This window comes from Tamandua tetradactyla, chromosome 14, assembly GCF_023851605.1.
Source record: "Tamandua tetradactyla isolate mTamTet1 chromosome 14, mTamTet1.pri, whole genome shotgun sequence".
NCBI classification, from domain to species: domain Eukaryota; kingdom Metazoa; phylum Chordata; class Mammalia; order Pilosa; family Myrmecophagidae; genus Tamandua; species Tamandua tetradactyla.
This window is the reverse complement of record NC_135340.1, coordinates 89,754,368-89,767,622: the sequence shown is the minus strand read 5'-3', so window position 1 is coordinate 89,767,622 and position 13,255 is coordinate 89,754,368.

Sequence of the window (13,255 nt, the reverse complement as noted above, 5' to 3'; positions counted from 1 at the left end):
AGCGAGGCCACGCCTTTTAAAGGTGCCGAAATTTGAGCGCGTTTTTTTGTCCCCTACCCAGTCCACTGGGGAGGTCCTGGTGAATCAGACCCTCTCCCTGGTTAAGGTGGGTTTACTATGCCAGCCATATAGATGGCTCAGAGGCCATAGGGTTCTTTCTTTCTACCTAACCCGTTCTCCCCTGGAAGGACGGAGACAGTAATCTCTCTTACCAGAGATTTTCCTGACTAGAGGATAAGCCATTAAGCACAGAGAAAATTGCAATGAGCATCAACATGTATTTATGGGGAACTTCTTGTGCCAGGTGCCAGCTACATTTCACAAGGAGGAAAGTTAATGATGGGGTTGGCAAGGTTGAGACGTGTTTATGTGGGTGTGTGGTGGAAGGCAAGGTAGGACATCAAGTTTATTACAAGGCAGTACATTTTGGAACAAGTCTTATGATTCCAGAAACTTCTTTTTTATTATTTCAATTTTTTATTGGATAAGTTGTGGGTTTACAGACCTCTCATGCATAAAATACAGAGTTCCCATATACACCCCGCACCACCAACAACTTGCACTGGTGTGAAACACTTGTTACAATTGATGATGGCACTTTTTTGTAATTATACAAATTTTTTTAACTACTTACCTTTGTTACAATTGAAAAAAATTACTAAAATACTACTAGTAACCATCGTCCATAGTTTATGGCAGGTATATTTTTTCTGGATACCACCCTATTATTAGCACCCTGTATTAGTGTTGTACATTTATTATAATTCGTGAAAGAACACTGTTATACCTGTACTATAAAACTGTAGTCCATTGTCTGCAACAGGGTTCACTACATTATATAGCCCTATGCTTTATCTTTTAAAATTTATTCTAGTAACATATACAACTTGAAGTTTCCATTTTAACCACGTTCATTTCTATAATTCAGTGCTGTTAATTACACTCAATAATGTGCTACCCTTACCACCATCCATTTCCAACCCTTACAATCAACCTAAATATAAATGCTGTTCAAATTAAGCATCAACTCCCTGTTTTCTAACCCCCAATCTATCCCCTGGTAACCTATATTCTAACTCTATGAGATTGTTCATAATAATTAGTTCCTATCAATGACATCATACAATATTTGTCCTTTTATGTCTGGCTTATTTTCACTTAATGTAATTGTCTTCCAGAGTCATCCATATTGTTGCATGTATTGTTGTGTGTGTCATTCTTTTTACGGCTAAATAATATTCATTGTATGTATATATCACATCTTACCTTGTTTATCTATGATGGACATTTCGGTTGCTTCCATCTTTGGGCAATGTGAATAATGCTGCTATGAACATTGGTATTCAAATACCTGTTCACATCCCTGCTTTCAATTATTTTGGACATATATGTACTGGAGGGATTGCCAAATCATACGGTAATTTTTACTCAGCTTTCTGAGGAACTGCCAAACTGTCTTCCACATTTGGACTGTTCTACATTCCTACCAGCAGTTAATGAATGTTCCTATTTATCCGCATCCTCTCCAACAACTATAGTTTTCCTTTGTGGTTTCATTTGTATTTTTCAGCCAATTGTGTTTCCTCTTTGAAAAAGTGTCCATTCAGGTCATTTGCCTATTTTTCAATTGGGTTGTTTGTATTTTTATTGATGAGTTGTAAGATTTCTTTATATATTCTGGATATTAAACCCTTATGGGATATGTGGTTTCCAAATATTTTCTCCCGTGGACTTGGTTGCCTTTTCACTTCTGTGACACAGTCTTTTGATGCTCAAAAGTTTTTAATTTTGAGGAGGTTCCATTTATCTATTTTTTCTTTTGTTGCTTGAACTTTGGTTGTAAAGTTGCCTAACACAAGATCCTGAAGATGCTTCCCTACATTTTCTGGGAGTTTATAGTCATCTTTTGGTTTTATGTTTTAAGACCTAAATATAATTAGATCTAGTTTTATGTTTAAATTAGGTTTAATTTTATAGTTTTACATTTTGAGTTATTTTTAGTGAGTGTGAGATAGAGGTCCTCCTTCATTCTTTCACATATGGATATGCAATTCTCCCAGTATCGTTTGTTGTAGAGATTATTCTGTCCCAGTTGAGTGGACTTGGGAGCCTTGCCAAAAAACAATTAGGGGCCACGGTGGCTCAGCAGGCAGAGTTTCTTGCCTGCCATGCTGGAGACCCAGGTTTGATTCCTGCTGCCTGCCCATGCAAAAAAAAAAAAAAAATCAATTGGCCAGATAAGTGGGGGTCTATTTTTGACCTCTCAGTTTGATTCCATTGGTCAATATGTCAATCCTGTGCCAATACCATACTATTTCACCACTGTAGTTTTGTAATATGCTTTAAAGTCAGGATGTATGAGTCCTCCAATTTTGTTCTTCTTTTGCAAGATGTTTTTGGCTATTCAAGACCCCTTGCCTTTCCACATAAATGTGATAATTGGCTTTTCTATTTCTGCAAGGAAGGCTGTTAGAATTTTGTTGGGATTGCGTTGAATCTGTAAATCATTTTGGATAGAACTGACATCTTAGCAATATTTAATTTTCCAGTCCATTAGCAGGGAATTCCTTTTGACTTCTTTTAGCAATGTTTTGTAGTTTTCTATGTACAAGTCCTTTCCATACTTGATGAAATGTATTCAAATAAATAATTCAAATTTTATTTTATTCTTTTAGTTGCTATTGTAAATGGAATTTTTTTTCTTGATTTCCTCCTTAGGTTGCTCAGTTCTAGAGTATAGAAACTATTGATTTTTATGTGTTGATCTTTTACCCCACCAATGCTGCTGAATTCGTTTCTAGCTCTAGTAGCTTTGTTGTTGTTTTTCAGAACTTTCTACATATAGGATCATGTCATCAGCAAACAGTGAGAGTTATACTATTCCTTTCTGATTTGGATGCCTTTAGTGCCAATTTGAAAGGATTTATGTACCCTGGAAAAACCATGGCTTAATCCTCATCCAATCTTGTGGAGGCAGCTTCTTTTAAACCCTGTTCAGTGCTGTATACGGGGAGCTTAATTAGATTATCTCCAGGGAGCCATGACTCACCAAATTGTGGGTATCAATTAGAGGGAGATGTGACTCCGCCCATTCCAGGTGGGTCTGATTAGTTTACTGGAATCTTTTAAAAGCGGAAGCATTTTGGAGAAAGAGACAGAGCCACGAAACTGTCCCTAGAACCAAGAGAACCCGCTCAGCCAGAGACCTTTGGAGCTGCAGAAGGAAAATGTCCCCAGGGGAGCTTCATGAATCAAAAAGCCTGGAGAGAAACCTAGCAGATGTTGCCATGTTCACCATGTGCCTTTGCCTTTCCAGTTGAGAGAGAAACCCTGAACTTCATCGGCCTTTCTCTTGTGGGTGCCTTAATTTTGACGTTTTTACAGACTTGCTTTAATTGGAACATTTGCATGGCCTTAGTACTGTAAACTAGCAACTTAATAAATTCCCCTTTTAAAAAGCCATTCCATTTCTGGTATATTGCATTCCAGCAGCTAGCAAACTGGAACACCGTTTATTTCTTTTTCTTGCCTAACCGTTTTGGGTAAAACTTCCAGTATAGTGTTGAATAACAGTGGTGACAATGGGCATCCTTGTCTTTTCCAGATCTTAGAAGGAAAGTTTTCAGTCTTTCACCATTGAGTATGATATTAGCTGTGGGTTTTTCATATATGCCATTTATCAGGTTGAGTATGTCTCCATCCATTCTTATTTTTTAAGTGTTTTTATCCAGAAAGGATGCTGCATTTTGTCAAATGCCTTTTCTGTATAAATGAAGTTGATCATGTGGATATTTTTCCCTTCGTTTCATTAATATGATATACTACATTAATTGATTTTCTTGTGTTGAACACCTTTGCATAAATGTGATAAAACCCACTTGATCAAGGTGTATAATTCTTTTAATGTGCTGTTGAATTCAATTTGCTAGTATTTTATTTAGTATTTTTGAATCTATATTCATAAGACAAATTGTTCTATAATTTTCTTTTCTGTAGTATCTTTTCTGGTTGGAACTAGGGTGATATTGGCCTCAGAGATTTAATTAGGTAGTTTTCCTTCTTCCTCAGTTTTTTGGAAGTTTGAGCAAGGCTGGTATTGATTCTTGGAATGATTGGTAGAATTCACCTGTGAAATCATCTGGTCCTGGGCTTTTCAATGTTGGAAGGTTTTGGATGACTGATTCAATCTCTTTACTTGTAATTGGTCTGATGACATCTTTTGTTTCTTCTAGAGTCAGTGTGGGTTGTTCGTGTGTGTCTAGGAATTCGTCCTTTCATCTAGGTTGTATAATTTGTTAGGATACAGTTGTTCATAGTATCTTCTTAATTTTTTTTTATTTCTGTGGGGTCAGTAGTAATGTTGTTCCCCTTCTCATTTATGGTTTTCTTTGCATCTTCTCTCTTTTTTTCTTTGCAGTATAGCTAAGGGTTTGTCAATTTTATTGATCTTTTTAAAGAATCAACTTTTGATTTTGTTCATTCTCTACTGTTTTTTTATTCTCAATTTCATTTATTTCTGCTCTAATCATTGTTATTTCTTCCCTTTGCTTGCTTTGGGATTGGTTTGCTGTTCCTTCTCTATTTCCTCTAGGTGTATAGTTAGGTCTTCTATTTTAGCTCTTTCCTTTTTAACTTAAGCATTTAGAGCTACAAATTTTCCTTGCAGCACTGCCTTAGCTACATCCTATAAGTTTTGATATGTTGTGTTCTCATTTTCATTCTTCTCAATGTATTTACTGACTTCTCTTGCAATTTCTTCTTTGACCCACTGATTGTTTAGAATTGTGCTATTTGACTTCCATATATTTTGTGGATTTTCCAGTTCTTTGTAGGTTATCGATTTGCAGCTTCATTCCATTATGGTCTGAGAAGATGCTTTGTATAATTTCAGTCTTTTTTTTTTTTTTTTTTTTTAACATGGGCAGGAACCGGGAATCGAACCCGGGTCCTCTGGCATGGCAGGTGAGAAATCTGCCTGCTGAGCCACCGTGGCCCACCCAATTTCAGTCTTTTTAAACTTATTGAGACTTGTTTTGTGATCCAATATGTGGTCTATCATGGAGAATGATCCATGCACACTTGAGAAGAGTGTATGTACTTCTGTTCTGGGGTGTAACATTCTGTATATGCAACAGACGAGTAAAACACATAGAATAAAGATGAATAATAGGAGGAACAAATATTAAAATAAATTTAGATTGAAATGCTGGTGATCGGTGAGGGGGAGGGGTGGGGGGTATGGTATGTATGAATTTTTTTCTGTTTTCTTTGTATTTCTTTTTCTGAATAGATGCAAAGTTCCAGGAAATGATCAGGATGGTGAATGTGCAACTATGTGATGATATTGTGTATTACTGATTATATATGTAGAACAGAATGATCATATGTTAAGAATGTTTTTGTTCATTTGTTGTTAAATTTTTTTAAATAAAAAAAATTCTTTATTTCAGAAAAAAGGAATCATGGCTATATATAGGATTCTCTTTGAGAACCTATCTCCTCACCGGCCCTCACCACCTACAAATCTGTCTCCCTCTCTGCTTTTCTTACTGCTCTAACTCCTTCCCCAAACCCCTCCTTTGCATTTCTTCACCCTCATCCCATCCCTTTCCATTTCCATTCACCATTCCTTGGTGCCTGTCCCTCCATCCTGTCCTTCCTTACTTGAGTCATGGGCGGGGATGGGACTCTCCACTCCCTGTACGTTAGAATTTTCTGGCCCACACAAAGTCCATCAGATTCTCTGGGTTGGGAGGTGTGAACTTCGGGATCAGTCATCTTTAACAAGTACCCCAAATGATTCTAATGTGCTGCCAGTGTTTGAACCATTGTTCTAAGTTAATAAACATGCTAACATCCTATTTTCTTTCTCTCTCCCCTCTTCTCAGCCAAAGTTCCTGGAAGAGTCATCTAGCCCAGTGCCTCTCAGTGTGCTCATGAATCACCCGAGAGTCCTGTTAAAATGCAGCCTGGCGGGTGGGCTGTGGAGGCTTAGCAGGCACCTGGGTTCCCCTGCCTTGCTGGAGACCTGGGTTCGATTCCGGTGCCTGCTCATGCAAAATTTAAAAACGTATAAAATGCAGACTGAGTCAGGAGGCCAGTCTGGACCCCATGGGTCTGCAGCTCTAACAAGCTCCCAGGTGTTGCTGATGCAGCTGGACCACTCTAAATAGTGAGGGCCTGGACCCCTGGTCTTCACTCTCTTACTTCCTAATTTGCTTTTTTTTCTTTTCAATTCACTTTTTAACTCACAGCGGTGTAGCTTCACCCCACTGCTCCTCTGAAATAGATCTCACCAAAGTCACTAATGATCAATCCATTATTCCTCTTACCAGTTTGAATCTGTTGTGGGTCCCAAGAAGCCAAGTTCTTTATTCCTCATTCAATATTGCTGGGAGCGTTTTGATTATTTCCCTGGAGATGTGACCCACCCAATTGTGGGTGGTACCTTTTGATTAGATGGTTTCCATGGAGATATGTTTCTATCCATTTGAAGTCCAGTTGCTTGATGGAACCCTTTAAGAGGGAACCATTTTTGAAAAAGCTTTAGGGCCATCAGAACCAACAGAGTTCATGCAGCCAGAGACCTCTGGAGCAGAAGGAAAACACCCCTGGGGAAGCTTTATGAAATGAGGAGAGAAAGCTAGCGGAGGTCGCCATGTGCCCTCCCAGCCGAAAGAGAAACCTCAAATGTCATCAACCCATGTCATCAACCCTTTCTTTGGAATTGAGGTATCTTTCCCTCGATGCCTTAATTTGGACATTTTCATGGCCTTAGAACTATAAACTTGCAATATAATAAATTCCCCTTTTAAAAAGCCATTCCCCCACAAAAGATAGGCTAAGCCTACTTAAAATTAGGCCTAAGAGTCCCCCCCAGAGAATCGCTTTTGTTGCTCAGATGTAGCCTCGCTGTCTCATCCAAAATGACAAGTAAACTCACTGCCTTCCCCTTCCCTACGTGGGACATGACTCCCAGGTGTATAAACTTCCTGACAACGTAGGACAGAAATCCTAGAATGAGCTGGGACTCAGCATAAAGGGATTGAGAAAACCTTCTCGACCAAAAGGGGGAAGAAAGAAATGAGACAAAGTGTCAGTGGCTGAGAGATTCCAAACAGAGTCGAGAGGTTATCCTGGAGGTTATTCTTATACAGTATTTAGATACCAACTTTTTAGTGAAGTATATTGGAGAGGCTGGAGAAAAGTGCCTGAAACTGTAGAGCTGTGTTCCAGCAGACATGTTTCTTGAAGGTGATTGTATAATGATATAGCTTTTGCAATGTGACTGTGTGATTGTGAAAATCTTGTGTCTGATGCTCCTTTTATCTATGGTATGGACAGATGAGTAAAATGTATGGATTAAAAATAAATAATGTGAATAAATGTTAAAATAAATTGAGTAGAATGAGATGCTAGTGATCAATGAAAGGGAGTGGTAAGGAATATAGAAAAAAATAGGGGAAACAAAGGCTAAAATACATTGGGTAGATGGAAATATTAGCAGTCAATGAGAGGGAGGGGTAAGGGGTATGGTATGTATGAGTTTTTTCTTTTTATTTCTTTTTCTGGATTGATGCAAATGTTCTGAGATATGATCATGGTGATAATATTCTGAGTTTGATTATTTACCAAGAATGGAATGATCATATGGCAAGAATGTTCTTGTCTGTATGTTGTTATGTTTAAAAAAAAAAAAGTCACTCCATTTGTGGTATAATACATTCCAGCAGCAGTTAAAAAACGATAACACTAATAGGCAGTAGTTAAGAGCCAGATAACTTGGGTTCAAAATGTAACCCACTTGCTAGCTGGGTGACTGCTCTGTGCCCGAGCCTCCTCATCATGCACAGGGGGTAGTGATGATAACACCTGTCTCCCATGGTTGCTATGAGAACTACGTGAGTTACTACACGTAGAGCCATCCGAACAGCACCCAGCACACGAACTTCATCAGCACTGGCCTTTACCATCGTACAGGACCTCTCAGAAGCATTTGACGCCATTGATTTCTCCAGGCTTAAAACTTTCTCCTCCCTTCGCTTCCAGAACACCAGCCTCACTTCGTGTTCTACCTACCTCTGGATGCTCCTCTCCCTCACCTTCTTGGATGTATTGGCGTTTCCCAGAGTTCTAACCGAGGCCCTTTGATTTTCTCAAACCCTCTGGGCCATCTCACCCAGCCCTTTGGGTTTAGTTTCTATGTAATGTGCAGAACTCTCCTGAATCTGCAACTTCAGCCTATCCATAGATCCAATGCCTGCTACATAGGTCCATGCGGATTTATTTATTCACTTGATACATTTTGTTGGTTACTCCCTCTATGCCTCATCCTATGCCAGATGCTGGAGAGAGAGCAGGGAAGTGATTAGACATGGCCCCTGGCCTCAGGGAGCTTGTAGTTAGCAGCAAGACTCAACACTCATCACACATGCAGGGGAAATGGGGGCAGAGGAAGGCCAAGGCTTGCCGTAATCACCAGATACTGGAAGAGGCAAGGAAGAACTCTTTCCCAGGGCCTTCAGAGGGGCACGGCCCTGCCGGCATCTTGATTTCAGACATCTGGCCTCCGGAACAGTGAGAGAATAAATGTTTATTGTTTAAAACGCAGTCTGTGGTAAGTCAAACGGTAAATATGTGTGTAATATCTCTGAATATTTGAATGTTGTTCTCATGTATATCTACATGGACATTTATGCTTTTCATCAATAAAAGTAATTTCTCATAAAATATAAAAAATTTCTGTTCTATAACTACTTGTTAAAATGCACTTGGAAATGTATTGCTTTTTGTAGATATGTTATATTTCACAATAAAGATATCATACTGTTAAAAAAAGAAAAAGCTCAGTGTGTGGTGCTTTGTTACAGCAGCCTTGGGAAACGCATGCAGTTGGGATGAGCACTACAGACTGAAGCACAGGCTGCTGTGAAAGTGTGTAAACGGGCCTTGACCTTGTCTGGGGGTCAGGGGCAGTTTGACTGAGGATGACTCATAGGCACCTCTGACTCGGCACATCCCAAACTGAATTGCTTCCCCCCAAGCCTGCCCTCCTCCACTTGTGCTCTTAGCTCACTGATAACATTCCCTCCCTCCCACCTGGGTGAAGACCGGGCATCATTCCTCACCCTAATGACCCACAATCTCCTCACTAACCCCTCCCACCCATCTGGTGTCCCTGTCTTCCTGGAAAATTAGCCTTCGTGGATAACTCCTGGCACTCTAAATACCCACTGCCCCAGGAATAAGCAGGCTATTTTTCCCCTCACTGACAAAGTTGCGCTTACACCTGTCCTATAAGAAGAGAGAGCAAAAGTGGGGTGAGGTCCCGCCCCCAGAATCACACCTGGCATGGCACACCTCTCCAGGGGAGGAAAGGGCACCCCTGCTGCCTTCTTCTACTGACCCTCAGTTTATAACTTTCCCCGGTTAATCCTGTTCCTTAACTCATATTGTGTAAAGTTGTAAAATTCACTCTGATTTACTTTGTGTGATTATCTTTACCAAAAGGAAAAAGGAGGAGGAAGAGAAGGCAGGAAAGGGAAGGTCTGTTTTCCCACTGCAAAGACTATGCCCCCTTGTGGTGAGAGGTAATTAGACCAGCTCTGCAGCCCGATTTAGAACATTGCAAAAAATGAAAAAGTAATGCCCGCTTGCAGGCTTTTTTGAGCAATTCTGCATTTAAACATGTTTGGGAGAATTCCCACTGTGTGTATCTTGAGAAGCACCCAGCTGTCCGTGCCCAGCTGTAATGAGTTGAAAAATACTCCCCCCCCCACCAAACCCCACTCATATCCACCTGGGACCTCAGAATGTGTCCTCATTTGGAAGTAGGGTCTTTGCAGATGCTATAGCTAAGATGAGGTCATACTAGATTAGGGTAGGCCCTAGGTACAGTGACAGGATCCTTATAAGAGGAGAGGCCGCAGTTTGCAGTGTTGGACCGTCATTTGTGCCTTTTGTGTGGTAGTTGAATAAAATTAGGCAGCTAAATGTTTCTGTCCATGTGCCTTCTAAATTAAAAACAAACAGAAAAGAATAGTTATTGTAAATTAAAACTCGCAGACATGGAGTGTAGAAACTGTCCTGCATGTTCTGTAAACAGATGACATTTTCCCACCAAGCACATGCCATTCATTTTTCTGTTGATCACACCATTGATAAAGCAGCAACACTGAAGGGGGACAAATGATTGTTGTACACACTTTGAACTACTTTGCATGGTCTCATTTGAGATAATTGGTATAAGAATCTTGACTTTTTTTTTTACATTTGGAAACATCAAATAAAAATGAAAATTAAAAAATAAAAAATAAAAAAAATTAGAGGAGAGGACACAGAGAGACACAGAGCAGAAGGCCAGGTGAAGACAGAGGCAGAGATTGAAGCGATGCATCTACAAACGAAGGAGCACCAAGGATTGCCAGCAGCCAGCAGAGGCTGGAAGAGGCAAGGAAGGATTCTGCCTTCAGAAGGTGCATGGCCCTGCTGACCCTTTGATTTGGGACATCTAAGCCTCCAGGACAGTGAGAGGATGCATTTCTATTATTTGAAGCTACTCGATTTGCAGTACTTTGTTACAGCAGCCACAGGAAACACCACCCAAGAGTTATACAGTCCTTAATGCCTGCCCTGAGGCTGCTAGAACGTGGTCATGTGACTGGTGCTGCTAAGTCAGGTGATCTTGCCCCGAAATCTGAACCTTGAGAGCCTGAGGCAAAGACACAGGGACAGTTAGAGAGAGTGCTCCAGCGGCAGCATCGGTGTCCGGGGACCCAGCAGCAGTGGTGACAGGCGGGCCCACACGTGGCAATGCCAGTGGCCGTCTCCTGTGGTTTGACCTTGGCTGAGTTCTCTCCTGCCAAGCTTTCCTGGGATTTCAGCATCCCTGAAGATTCTGGGAACTAACTAATATCCTTGCATTGAATCATTTTCTATTCAAAATAGTCAGAGTCAATTTCATTATTTATAGTCAAGATTCTTGACTGATAGGATGCTTATTATAGAAATATTGGAAAATTCCAAAAAGTAGAAGGAAGAAAAAACTTTTTTCATTTGGCACCATGGTTTGTTTCCTACCAAGCTGAATATATAATGTCAAATTATTCTAAGGCTGCCTGTGTACTTCATTTACTGAAGTCTTCATTTTAAGTTATGCATTCATTGTGCATAGGAATGTATATTTTGGAGGAGCTTGATCTATCCACAAAGAAAAATTAAAAATTATTATAAAATGAAAAAAAATCACTCCTACAGTTTGGTGGTTCTTCAGAAAGTTAAACATAGAATTATCATATGCCTTGCAATCCCACTCCTATGTCTATCACCCAAAAGAACTGAAAGCAGGAACCTAAGCAGAAACTTGTACATCGGTGTTCATAGCAACACTTTTCACAATAGCTGAAAGATGGAAGCAACCCAAATGTCTGTCCACAGATGAAGAGATAAACAAAATGTGGTATTTCCAAACAATGGAATATTATTCAGCCATGAAAAGGAATGGTGTTCTGATTCATGCTACAATACATGTTCTAATTTGCTAGCTGCTGGAATGCAATACACCAGAAATGGAATGGCTTTTAAAAGGGGGAATTTAATGAGTTGCTGGTTTACAGTTCCAAGGCTGAGAAAATGTCCCAGTTAAAACAAGTCTATAGTAATGTCCAATCAAAGGCATCCAGGGAAAGATACCTTGGTTCAAGAAGGCCAGTGAAGTTCAGGGTTTCTCTCTCATCTGGAAAGGCACATGGCGAACACAGTCAGTTTCTCTCTTGGTTGGAAGGGCACATGGCAAGCAAGGCATCATCTGCTACTTTCTCTCCTGGCTTCCTGTTTCATGAAGCTCCCCGGGAGGCATTTTCCTTCTTCATCTCCAAAGGTCGCTGGCTTGTGGACTCTGCTTTGTAGTGCTGCAGCATTCTCTGCTCTCTCTGAATCTCTTTCTCCAAAATGTTTCCTCTTTTATAGAACTCCAGTAAACCAATCAAGACCCACTCAAATGGGTGGAGACATGTCATCCCCTAATCCAGTTTAACAACCATTCTTGACTAAATCACATCAACCAGGGAGATGATCTCATTACAGTTTCAAATATACAGTATTGAATAGGGATTATTCTACCTTTAAGAAATGGGATTTATATCAAAACATGGCTTTTCTTAGGGGGCATACTTCCTTTCAAACCAGCACAATACGGAAGAACTTTGAAGACATATGTTAAGTGAAATGTTAGACATAAAAAAGACAGATATTATATCATTCAATTCATATGAAATATCTAGAATAAGAAAATTTATAGAGAAATTAGGTTAGCGGTTACCAGGGGCTAGAGGGAGAGGAGAGGGGAAGTTATTACTTAATGGGTACAGAGTTTCCGCTTGGGGTGACTGAAAAAATTTGGTAATGGATGGTGTTGAAGGTAGCACAACATTGTAGATGTAATTAGTGCCACTGAATTGTACATTGAAAAATGGTTAAAATGGCAAACTTTATGTTATATATGTTACCACGTATATAGACAGGTGCGTCCCCATCTCAGCTGAACATTCCTACCAAAGCCAGAGGCAAAAATTCTTCTATGAAAGAGATGTCCTGGCCTTAATGAATAACCCCATGACCTGGACAGTAACTCTATGACAGAAAGAAGGAAGGGAGGGAGGGAAGAGAAAGAAAAGAAAGAGAATAGAAAGGAAAGACAAACCCATACTTTGGAGTACCTTAAAAGCGGAGGGGAACAGTAGTAAAATGTGGGTGGGATGCTGGAACCACGCTGGAAAGCCATGGTCATTTGGAGCATGAATAGAGTTCCAGAAGCAATTTGTAGAAGAATAGAATAAAGATGTGTGGGAAAGGAGACAAGAGTGGCTGTGAAGTGTGGTCCTGAGAGGCAGGCCCAGGGGAGCCCAGTGGCCAAGAGGGGCAGGAATCCACGGGGCTGGGGCTGGGGTTGGGGGAGGGTGGGCAGGGCAGTGCGGGGAAGCCTGAGGGTTGGGTTCAAAGGAGAGAGGCAGAGGGTAAAGGCCACCTGCCCCCACAGCGCCGTGTGCTGATGGTTCTTGGAGTCGAAACAGTGCCCTGCGAGAGGCCTTTGTCCCACCAGAGCTTGGAAAGGACCCCAAACACAGCTTCCCCGAGGGCATGAGCGCGGAGTGGCATGGGGAGGCGGTAAGCTGCCTTTTCTGGGCCCACAGCTGCTGGTGCTGCCCTGCCCGAAGCCATGGGTGAGAGAGGCCCCTCTGGGCACAGAGGGTAGGCC